At 46.8% G+C, this 10,497-nt stretch overlaps 1 long non-coding RNA gene across 1 annotated transcript; it reads left to right on the plus strand.

Moving 5' to 3' along the window:
- Window positions 1-1,083: 1,083 nt before the first annotated feature.
- Window positions 1,084-4,558, plus strand: LOC141020963 (uncharacterized). Its single transcript, XR_012180960.1, has 3 exons — window positions 1,084-2,172; window positions 2,943-3,031; window positions 4,274-4,558. It is a non-coding gene; the product is annotated as an uncharacterized lncRNA (long non-coding RNA).
- Window positions 4,559-10,497: the final 5,939 nt, after the last annotated feature.

The raw sequence follows: 10,497 nt of genomic DNA on the forward strand, positions 1-10,497 counted from the left end.
TGGTAGATGGCCTCGATGTTTCCTCAAGCCATGAAAATGCACTATAATTTGCTTGTCATCAATGCCTGCAAATCTCTATGTCTCTCTCAACATAGCAGATCATCATTAGACACTAAATCCTTCAATGGGAGCTTGCAAAATGCTTGCATTAGATGCCTCATTAGACACTATATGTTCATCACCAAGAGCATGTAAAATATTTGCATCAAATCCTTCATTAGCAGTCTGTTCATTAGACACTTCAGGCTCAAGAACAACATGAGCTTGGATGTTTGCACCGGAAACTTGATTAGATACATTAGATTCAGTCAGTTCAGTATTGATTGGGGGAGTAATAAAATAAGTAGAAATTGGTTTCATTTTCTCATAGATTACCTACATACAAGCAGTTTTACAACACCGTCAGGTTTAACTATTTGTAACGCCCCGAGACCGACGCTCCAGACGGCTTCCATTTTTTTCGTTATCGTTGTGTGTTTTATTTGTTTGTTGCATTCATCATCGCATCATCCGCATTGCATCGGCACTCGTTGTCGTCATTGTTTTTTTAAAACTTGCATCCGCTAGTAGTTGCCGCACCTTCCCTGTCTCGGTTGGCCTTCTCTCAGATCAACCAGACCGCTCTCTTCTCTCTCTTTTCTGAGCTCATCAAATCCCTTGTTCTTCATTTTCCCTCATGTCTAAACCGGAGTCTCTCTGTACAATACTCAAACCCCTTGCGTGCGTGTCCGAAACTGCCCCGAACCCGAACCGCTCAGTCATCACTGTTGCATTCAGATCATCTCCTAACATCTATAATACATCTCCATTTTCTTAACTGGACGCTCTAGCCTACTTATTCTCGACCACCCGATTACGATCGGACGGACCAAATATCCCCTAACCTAAATTCATCTGCTATATATTAGTCTAACCCGAGACCAAATCCCTAATTTCTAGGGATCCTCCTCGCTGCCGCCACACGTGTCCATTCCCTCCTCCTTCCTCGGGATCTCACCCACCTACCTCGATCGTTTTCCCCAATGGCCAACCAGCGCCCGAGCCAACTGCCCATCGCCACCGCAGCCTCCGACCACCTCTGTCAGGCCAAACCACGCCTCCCCTTATTTCTCCTTCCTCCATCTGTTTTTCTCCCTCACGCAGTTCTCTCCCTCTCTCTGAACCTTCACAGGAGCCATGGCCGAAGCTTCAAGTGCTGCCCAAATCGTCTCCATCCGAAGCCGCCCTGGCCTCAGATCTGTTGGGTCCCGGCCATCCCCGTCGTTGCCGGACCTCCTCAGCTCATCGGAGCCACCAAGAGATCCCTGCTGCCCCGACCGAGAGCGAGCTTCTCCTCTCGTTTGCTCTCACTCCAGGGCGCCGTCGCCGCCGGCGCACCCAGCCACCTGGACCGCGCCCCGTCTTCCCCGTCGACCAGGACCGGCCTCGACTCTCTCTCTCCCTTCGTTCTCCTCCTCCCGTCATTTCTCTCTCTCAATCTGAAGCTCTCTGTCTTTTGAACAGAGGACGTGCGTCGCCTCCTTCAACTCCGCCCGCACGCCACCTCGTCGGAGAACGCCCCCACGCGCCCGGATCCGCTCATCTCGGCCGCCCCGTCAAGTTCCCGGAGCCACCGCCGCCTCGCCAGCGCCGCTCGCATCCGCCTGCCAAGCTTCTGCGTCGCCGCGCCAAGTCCCCTGCATCGCAGTGCCACCTGCATCGAGCGGGACAACCCCGCGCCTCGCTCGTTCCAGTCACGCCGCCCCTTGTCTCCCCTGCTCCGGATCGAACGCCAAGCCGCCACCGTCCCCGCGACGTCCCTGCCGCCAAGTCCACGCCGCGGCATCTGCTTCCTCTTCGTCGAGAAGGGACTCGCTCGTTCGAGCGCGCCTCCGCCCGCGCCAAGTCCGTCTTCATGACCAGCCGCCGTCACCAAGACCTTGCCTCCGCCCAGATCCTACCTGGCGCCGCCGCCTTCGCTTGCCTCACCGTCGCCAAGTCCCTGCTGCCAGCGCCCTGCTTCTTGTTCTGCCCAGGAACGAGCATGGCCCCGCGTTGACCGGACCAACGCCAGCCTGGACGAGCGCCACTCGTCGCGCGAGGCCTCCTCTGCTTCGCTCGCAGCCCAGATGCCCAGCGCCTCCTCTGCTTCAAGTGCTGCCCGAATCGTTCGAGCGCCTCCTCAAGCCCAATGTGAGCAGCCCAGACGATCCAGATTCAGCCCATGTAGTTTTTTTCCTTCCGCTGCGAATTTGTCCAATTATCCAGGAGTTTACAGATTTACAGAAAAGTCCCTCTAGATCATGCATTTAATAACTCACAAATGGTGCATCGGATTAAAATGATTTTAATATGTAAAATGCTTAGAATTTCATCTAGTTTCATAATATGATACTTTCATCCATGTTTAAAATGTTTAAAATGCTGCTTGCATTTAATTTTCTAAATGTCATGTTATAATGATTTATTTCATAACTAAATAACCGTAGCTCCAAATTTTATAAACTTTATATGTAAATGGGGTAGAAAAATGCCTAGTTTAACATGGTGCACTTTATTTTGTTGTTTAACAACATTAAAATTGTGTTTAGGGCAGAACAGTACCAAATCTAAAATATGCACATGAGGATTTTCCGGAATTGTTGTTTGTTGTTCCGGCCTCATTTAAACTTGCCTAAATAGATAGTTTATTTATGCTTCACCCCTTGCCATGTTGAATAACATTTAATATTGTTGGGTACATAAACAAGAGCGAACTAAATAACTTGAATGTGGTGTTTCGTCAATACGCAACTCATTGCACATTGAGCTCCACTTAATTTGTAGTATTGTTTATGCACTTTGCCATGCCATGCCTCTTTAAACCGGACATGCATCATACTTGGTTGCGCATCATGCCATGTTTATCTGGTGGTTGTTTACTATGTTGCTTGATTCTTTCCGGTTGCGCTTCTCCTTGATAGTTCCGGTTACGTTGCGGTTGTGAGGATTCGTTCGACTACGTCCGTTTGTCTTCTTCATGGACTCGTTCTTCTTCCTAGCGGGATCTCAGGCAAGATGACCATACCCTCGAAATCACTTCTATCTTTGCTTGCTAGTTGTTCGCTCTATTGCTATGCTGCGCTACCTACCACTTGCTATATCATGCCTCCCATATTGCCATGTCAAGCCTCTAACCCACCTTTCCTAGCAAACCATTGTTTGGCTATGTTACCGCTTTTGCTCAGCCCCTCTTATAGCGTTGCTAGTTGCAGGTGAAGATGAAGTTTGTTCCATGTTGGAACATGGATATGTTGGGATATCACAATATCTCTTATCTTAATTAATGCATCTATATACTTGGTAAAGGGTGGAAGGCTCGGCCTTATGCCTGGTGTTCTGTTCCACTCTTGCCGCCCTAGTTTCCGTCATACCGGTGTTATGTTCCTTGATTTTGCGTTCCTTACGCGGTTGGGTGATTTATGGGACCCCCTTGACAGTTCGTTTTGAATAAAACTCCTCCAGCAAGGCCCAACCTTGGTTTTACCATTTGCCTACCTAAGCCTTTTTCACTTGGGTTCTGCAGACTCAAGGGTCATCTTTATTTACCCCCCCCCCCCCCGGGCCAGTGCTCCTTCGAGTGTTGGTCCGAACCAAGCAGACTGCGGGGCCACCTTGGGGAAACTTGAGGGCTGGTTTTACTCGTAGGATGTCTCATCCGGTGTTGCCCTGAGAACGAGATATGTGCAGCTCCTATCGGGATTTGTCGGCACATCGGGCGGCTTTGCTGGTCTTGTTTTCCCATTGTCGAAATGTCTTGTAAACCGGGATTCCGAGACTGATCGGGTCTTCCCGGGAGAAGGAATATCCTTCGTTGACCATGAGAGCTTATAATGGGCTAAGTTGGGACACCCCTGCAGGGTATAAACTTTCGAGAGTCGTGCCCGCGGTTATGTGGCAGATGGGAATTTGTTAATATCCGGTTGTAGAGAACTTGACACGTGACTTAATTAAAATGCATCAACCGCGTGTGTAACCGTGGTGGTCTCTTTTCGGCGGAGTCCGGGAAGTGAACACGGTTTGGGTTATGTGTGGATGTAAGTAGTTTCAGGATCACTTCTTGATCACTTATAGCTTCATGACCGTTCCGTTGCTCCTCTTCTCGCTCTTATTTGCGTATGTTAGCCACCATATATGCTTAGTGCTTGCTGCAGCTCCACCTCACTACCTTCTCCTTCCCATAAGCTTAAATAATCTTGATCTCGTGGGTTTCTGATTGCTGAGTCCTCGTGACTCACAGATACTTCCAAAACAGTTGCAGGTTCCATTGATGCCAGTGCAGGTGACGCAACCGAGCTCAAGTGGGAGTTCGACGAGGACCTTGGTCGTTACTATGTTTCGTTTCCTGATGATCAGTAGTGGAGCCCAGTTGGGACGATCGGGGATCTAGCATTTGGGGTTGTCTTCTTTTCTTTTGGTTCCGTAGTCGGACCTATGTGTGTACTCTGATTGATGTATGATTTATTTATGTATTGTGTGAAGTGGCGATTGTAAGCCAACTCTTTATCCCATTCTTGTTCATTACATGGGATTGTGTGAAGATGTCCCTTCTTGCGACAAAATCACAACGCGGTTATGCCTCTAAGTCGTGCCTCGACACGTGGGAGATATAGCCGCATCGTGGGTGTTACAAGTTGGTAATCAGAGCCATCACCGACTTAGGAGCCCCCTGCTTGATCGAATCGCTGGCGTTGTTGAGTCTAGAACAAAATGTTTTGAGTCTTAGAATTATATATATCGGAGAGTAGGATTCTTTTTACTCCTCAGTCCCTTCGTCGCTCTGGTGAGGCCTCCTGACGTAGAAGTTTTGACTTTTCTCTCCTCAAATTTCACTAAATTTTTTTAGGATCACGCGGGTATCTTGGAATCGTTCCGATGGTTTTGTGACGAGAACATTGTTCTTGGTGCCTCCTGACATTTAGGGGTTGTGGCAGTGTCCCGGGGAGTTGAGCTCCGAGGTGTTGTCGTCACAATTTTATTGTTGCAGTTCTGGAATACCTGAGTTTCGCCGACATCGAAAATCTCTTTTATGCAGTTGTTGGTGAGATCACCTCGACGCCACCCAGTACTGGGGCGGGAGTTTGGGAGTATTGCCATAACTCGTATAACGGATGCTTTTCGAAGGTTGAGGTACACGATTTCCGAAGGTTTCTTAGTTATGTGTTGACGGATGGATACAGCTGGATCTAGGGATTGCTAGTTTGGGTGATATATTTTGTGTCCCCTGTATCCCCAACACCAGATTGTATAACCAGAAAGTTTCAGGAGTTTATAAGTGGGAATTCAAGTATCTCGTAGGATATCTTTCCAACACACACATGATACGATATGGGATCTATCATATGTTTGTTCCGGCTTATTCCGCAAGCCAAATCCTTTGTTTTGTTTTAAGTTGTGGTATTCGAGTTGCTTCGAAGTCAAATGTGGATTCCATACCTTTTCTAAGTAGTGTTCTCATATTCCAATGTGGATACTAATCCTTCTTGACCATCGAGATTGCCATCTTAATTCTATTTCCAACCGGTGCGTTTCTCTTCGAGATGATCCCATCATTCTTCCCATCCGGAAGATCAATTATAAGTTTTCTCAACGGTGTTTATTCCATCTACCCCAAGTTGCCTTTGTTTTTTCCGCCCTCCCACCCTTTTTCTGCAGGGACTCATATTTCTTAATCAAGTATCATTTTATTCATGTGAAGTCCCTTCATTCTTTTCAATCAATGTTCTTACCCGGTGGTTCTCATGAAGATGTTCTTCAAGTTTATCATTCTTCATTCTTTTTCTTCTCCGGTGGACTAAATTCAAGCCTTCAATGTTGGTCGCATTCCTTTCCTTGTTTCAAATATTTTTCTCATGCCGGTGTATCTCTTAATCATTCACCTCTCGCTTTCCATGTGTTCCGGAGTGTTGAAGATATCTCAGGAGATTCGTGTTTTCATTCAAGATCCGTTCAAGCTATTTCGAGGTTGTTATCTCATTCAAGCCATTTAATTCAACCGGCGCAATCTCTCTTTTAAATTGTTCAACGGTGTTTCTCTTGAGTGGGCCCTAACCCACACGTCTTTTCCCAGGATCTTACCTGACTCTTCTAATTTTTTCGGAGTTATTCTCAAATTCATTGCAAAGTTTGACGTAAGAATAATTATCATCAGTAAAATGTCTTTCTCCAAGATGTTTCAAATTCTTTTCATTGTTGGTTCAATCTTTCTAATTTTCATCCCGGAGTATCTCAACAATTCATGGTGGTGCTTCTCATCGTCATTCTCAACATTTGAAGACCGAAGAAGAGTTTCTCTTAAATCTTGCTCCATTCTCTTCAAGATTCATGGTTATAGCTTTATGCCATCCTCTCATAATTGTTTTCGATTGTGAGAATTCTTTTCACCCACCCGGAGCATTTCAGAAGTCTTTTCAGTTTGATTCTCCGGAGCCCATCATCTCAGAATTATTCATTCTCAGCTTTCAGATCTCATTCTCCAAATCTTACTGGTGCATCATTCAAATATCCTCTAATCAGTTCATGATCTCTTCGTTCTCATGTATCTAAATTATGTCAAGTATCTTTATTCGTTTTCTAATTCTTCCCGGTGAATTGCGCCTTTGCTACTTTCATTTCCAATTCTTACGGTGGTTCGTTCAAGAGTTCTCTTCCGTGGTTATCATATCAATTCATTCGCTCTTTCCAATCCTACCGGCGGATCGTTGGAGACTTTTCTCAAGTTTGCGCCATATATATCTTAATCCTTTCTACGAGAATAAGTAGTATGCCAAATCCATTGCTTGTCATCAATTTAAATTGGTGAAGGATATGCATAACATAATTCTTATTCTTGTTTCATCCAAGTGATTAATTTCTTCTTTCCAGAGTTGTTCATGATATCATTTCTCAGTTCTAAGTTGTTCATCTTTTCTTTTCCGGAGTTTCAAGTTTTCCGCTTTATCTCGTCACAAAGCTCCATCTAAATCATCGCAAGGCTTAACTTTGTGTTTTCAACTTCTCTTTCTTTCTATCATCCTTTTGTTTACCGGAGTTCTTCATGGAGGTTCTACATGGTGGTTCGTCAAGGATTCTTTTCATTCTTCAATTGTTCTTCAAGATTTCTCTCGAAGTTATGATCCGGCAAGCTTTACTCTAAAATAAACATGGTGTTCACGACATGTTTTGTTTTGAGGAGTTCAAGTATTCTTCATCTTGCATTCCAAAGTGAAATTCTTTCTACCTTATCGTTTGAGATGGTGTTATATCATTCTTGACAATTTACATTCATGTTTCGCGTTTCACATGTTGTCAGGGATGAGATATTTTAAAACCACCAATCTCTTCGTTGGAGTTATCTTGTGTCATATTTCACCTAAAGCCTTCCCTAAGGAATGTTGCTATTATGGTGCTTATCAATGTTCCAAGTTATCTCTTTATCATCTTGGTGGAAGAAGTTTTTCATCTCTTTGGTGTTCTCAATCAAATTAATTGATACCGCTAGTGGCAGGTTGTCACCTCATAATTTTGAGATGTCTTCCATAAGCCCTCAACAAGCTTGTTCTTTTCGTTGTTGGTTTTCCAACAACTCCGTTCTAACCTTCTTGGAAGGATGCTTCCCAAATTCAATTGTGGTAGAAGTTATCATTTCCTTTTCCGTTCTCTTATTCCGACGATCTATCATCTATTCGTTCGTCCCGGAGGCATTGCGATGTTGCTCTTTTGACCCATCGTCTCGGTTTATCAAGATCATGTTCTTTTTCATGCTTATCCATTAAACCGGTCTGTTGTGTCGATCATTCCTCTTTTAACCGGAGTCTCATCTAAGTGCTTTCATTTTGCCAAGTTCAAATTCTATTCCTTCCATTTCCAATCGGAGTGTTGGATCATCTCTTCAATATCTTTTCATCTTATCAAGTTTTCTTCTCTTTTCTACCGGAGTGTTGTCCAAATTATGTCATTCTTGTTCCTTGGCTATCTCATTATACCGGTGGGGTCATATTCTTTTGGTTCTTGAAGCTCTTATTTCATGTCTTTCAACCTACAAGGTTCTCGAATGTTCCTTGTTCCTCTTTTCTAACGGAGTGTTTTCAACTTTGTTCGTCTTCGTTGTATTCTTTCTTTCAATCTGTTCAACCTCTCAAGGTTCGTGGTTTCACTCGTTTGTCAAAAAAGCAACTTTGTTTTACCTCTTCCTCTTCCGCTTTTCTCTCTGGTGCCATCCTAGATCTCGGGACGAGATCCTCTTGTAGTGGTGGAGTGTTGTAACGCCCCGAGACCGACGCTCCAGACGGCTTCCATTTTTTCCGTTATCGTTGTGTGTTTTATTTGTTTGTTGCATTCATCATCGCATCATCCGCATTGCATCGGCACTCGTTGTCGTCATTGTTTTTTTTTAACTTGCATCCGCTAGTAGTTGCCGCTCCTTCCGTGTCTCGGTTGACCTTCTCTCAGATCAACCATACCGCTCCCTTCTCTCTCTTTTCTGAGCTCATCAAATCCCTTGTTCTTCGTTTTCCCTCATGTCTAAACCGGAGTCTCTCTGTACAATACTCAAACCCCTCGCGTGCATGTCCGAAACTGCCCCGAACCCGAACCGCTCAGTCATCACCGTTGCATTCAGATCATCTCCTAACATCTATAATACATCTCTGTTATCTTAATTGGACGCTCTAGCCTACTTATTCTCGACCGCCCGATTACGATCGGACGGACCAAATATCCCCTAACCTAAATTCATCTGCTATATATTAGTCTAACCCGAGACCAAATCTCTAATTTCTAGGGATCCTCCTCGCCACCGCCACCCGTGTCCATTCCCTCCTCCTTCCTCGGGATCTCACCCACCTACCTCGATCGTTTTCCCCAATGGCCAACCAGCGCCCGAGCCAACTGCCCATCGCCACCGCAGCCTCCGACCACCTCCGTCAGGCCAGACCACGCCTCCCCTTATTTCTCCTTACTCCATCTATTTTTCTCCCTCACGCAGTTCTCTCCCTCTCTTAAACCTTCACAGGAGCCATGGCCGAAGCGTCAAGCGTTGCCCGTCTTGTCTCCATCCGAAGCCGCCCTGGCCTCGGATCCGTTGGGTCCGGCCATCCCCGTCGTTGCCGGACCTCCTCAGCTCGTCGGAGCCACCAAGAGATCCCTGCTGCCCCGACCGAGAGCGAGCTTCTCCTCTTGTTTGCTCTCACTCCAGGGCGCCGTCGCCGCCGGCGCACCCAGCCACCTGGACCGCGCCCCGTCTTCCCCGTCGACCAGGACCGGCCTCGACTCTCTCTCTCCCTTCGTTCTCCTCCTCCCGTCGTTTCTCTCTCTCTCAATCTGAATCTCTCTGTCTTTTGAACAAAGGACGTGCGTCGCCTCCTTCAGCTCCGCCCGCGCGCCACCTCATCGGAGAACGCCCCCACGCGCCCGGATCCGCTCGTCTCGGCCGCCCCGTCAAGTTCCCGGAGCCACCGCCGCCTCGCCAGTGCCACTCGCCTCCGCCTCCCAAGCTTCTGCGTCGCCACGCCAAGTCCCCTGCATCGCAGTGCCACCTGCATCGAGTGGGACAACCCCGAGCCTCGCCCATTCCAGTCGCGCCGCCCCTTGTCTCCCCTGCTCCGGATCGAACGCCAAGCCGCCACCGTCCCCGCGACGTCCCTGCCGCCAAGTCCACGCCGCGGCCTCTGCTTCCTCTTCGTCGAGAAGGGACTCGCTCGTTCCAGCGCGCCTCCGCCCGCGCCAAGTCCGTCTTCATGACCAGCCGCCGTCACCAAGACCTCGCATCCGCCCAGATCCTACCTGGCGCCGCCGCCTTCGCTTGCCTCGCCGTCGCCAAGTCCCTGCTGCCAGCGCCCTGCTTCTCGTTCTGCCCAGGAACGAGCATCGCCCCGCGTTGACCGGTCCAGCACCAGCGTGGACGAGCGCCACTCGCTGCGTGAGGCCTCCTCTGCTTCGCTCGCAGCCCAGATGCCCAGCGCCTTCTCAAGCCCAATGTGAGCAGCCCAGTCGATCCAGATTCAGCCCATGTAGTTTTTTTCCTTCCGCTGCGAATTTGTCCAATTATCCAGGAGTTTACAGATTTACAGAAAAGTCCCTCTAGATCATGCATTTAATAACTCACAAATGGTGCATCGGATTAAAATGATTTTAGTATGTAAAATGCTTAGAATTTCATCTAGTTTCATAATATGATACTTTTATCCATGTTTAAAATGTTTAAAATGCTGCTTGCATTTAATTTTCTAAATGCCATGTTAAGATGATTTATTTCATAACTAAATAACCGTAGCTCCAAATTTTATAAACTTTATATGTAAATGGGGTAGAAAAATGCCTAGTTTAACATGGTGCACTTTATTTTGCTGTTTAACAACATTAAAATTGTGTTTAGGGCAGAACAGTACCAAATCTGAAATATGCACATGAGGATTTTCCGGAATTGTTGTTTGTTGTTCCGGCCTCATTTAAACTTGCCCAAATAGATAGTTTATTTATGCTTCACCCCTTGCCATGTTG

The sequence above is a fragment of the Aegilops tauschii genome, chromosome 3 (genome assembly GCF_002575655.3).
Source record: "Aegilops tauschii subsp. strangulata cultivar AL8/78 chromosome 3, Aet v6.0, whole genome shotgun sequence".
NCBI lineage: Eukaryota > Viridiplantae > Streptophyta > Magnoliopsida > Poales > Poaceae > Aegilops > Aegilops tauschii.